Below are 1,786 nucleotides of genomic sequence, written 5' to 3' on the forward strand. Positions count from 1 at the left end.
ATTTTCATAAAATATAAAAAGTTCTAATAATAATATATACAAACAACATATAAAAGATATTAAAACTTTATTTATGACTTTTGAAAAAAGTATTATATATATATATATATATATATATATATATATATATATTATACATACTTTTTATTGAGTCTATAATAAAGTATATAATTTTGTGAAAGTGGTAGATGAATTCTTTCTAAATAAATTGTAAAGATATATTACTAAAAATCATTCAGATATCATTATATATATATATATATATATATATATATATATTAATACATTCAACGTTATATTTAAATGATAAATTAAATCAGATAATATAAAATATAATTGTTATCGATGAGTAAATTTATAAATAAAAAAAGTTAATAAGTTGATATATAAAAGGTAAATAACTATAAATTATTGTTGTCAAAACTGCTAACTTATCAATGATTTTCCTAATCTTAACTATCATTATTTTAATTTTGTACGTATTTTTTATTTCTCGTGTTTATCTTTCATTCTACGTTACTATTCAAAATCATTTAAGTCTTTTACTTTATTTCACTTTCAATGGTTTTTATTTCAGAATATATTTAGATTTATGTACTGCTAAATATACTGCTAAATAGTTTTAATTTATATTTTTAAATATACTTTCATACTATTTAAATTCTCCAAATTAATTTCATACAATTTAAAATTTATGTAATTCTTTTAAATTAGTTTGTTGCATTATCTTAACTTTTACATGCATTTCTTTATAATTGTTGTTCTTCAAATCAGGTTACTCTGTGCAATTAGTTTATTTTTTTCTCTTTAATTTCTAAAAGGCTTTTATCAAAAAAATCAACAAAAGATGGTAAGTTTTTATTTATATCTTTTATGAAATTACGATAAAACCTAGTACACCATGTAAAAGATTTCAACATATAGAACTTTAACGATGATTATGTTATATAAATATTAAACTGTAAAAAATCTAGTTTAATTAATTATACTTGAGTTAAATTTTTATATTGGTATTATTATTATTTTTTAAATTACATTTTAATTTCTGAATCTCTGTTTTTTATGTTTTAGTCCTTGTATTTCTATTTTGTAAGGATTTTGCATTGTAAAAAAATAATAACAGAAATTAAAACTAAAATATAAAATAATTAAACCAAATAATCTCCATGGAATGAAATTCAATCAATCAGGCACCATCATTCTCCGTAAATAATAATTAATATTTTTCAAATAATTAAGAAAGGTAATAATTTTCACACTAAAAAGAAATATACACTATGTAACATAATTCTTTTTACTTAAAAGATCAATTAAAATTATGAATTAATTAAGGGTTAAATATATTTTTAGTCTTTTAACTAGTGAAAATTGGAATTAGAGCCTCTTGAAAACTTTGATCCAATTGATCCAATTTAATCTTTCAACTCTAAAAAAACATGAATTTAATCCTTTTAAACAAATTTTGTTAAGATAATTTGATGTTTCAAACATGTTTCATGATAGTATTTGAATTTGTTTACACTCTTTGACACATCTTTGCTTTGAAAGAAACACGTTTGAAACATGAAATAAACTTAAAAATAATTGGTTTAAAGACTAAATTCATGTATTTAAAAGGATGAGAGACTAAATTGATTTAAAGTTTTGAAAATGGACTAATTTCAATTTTTATTCAAAGTTAAGGGATCAAAAACATGTTTAATCCATTAATTAACATAAGATATTACTACATTACTTCGTATTCAAAATTTAAGATAATAAACTTTATGTAATTTTTTTCTTATAT

The sequence above is a fragment of the Vigna unguiculata genome, chromosome 1 (assembly GCF_037176805.1).
Source record: "Vigna unguiculata cultivar grain cowpea cultivar isolate G323 ecotype 2 chromosome 1, ASM3717680v1, whole genome shotgun sequence".
Classification (NCBI taxonomy): domain Eukaryota; kingdom Viridiplantae; phylum Streptophyta; class Magnoliopsida; order Fabales; family Fabaceae; genus Vigna; species Vigna unguiculata.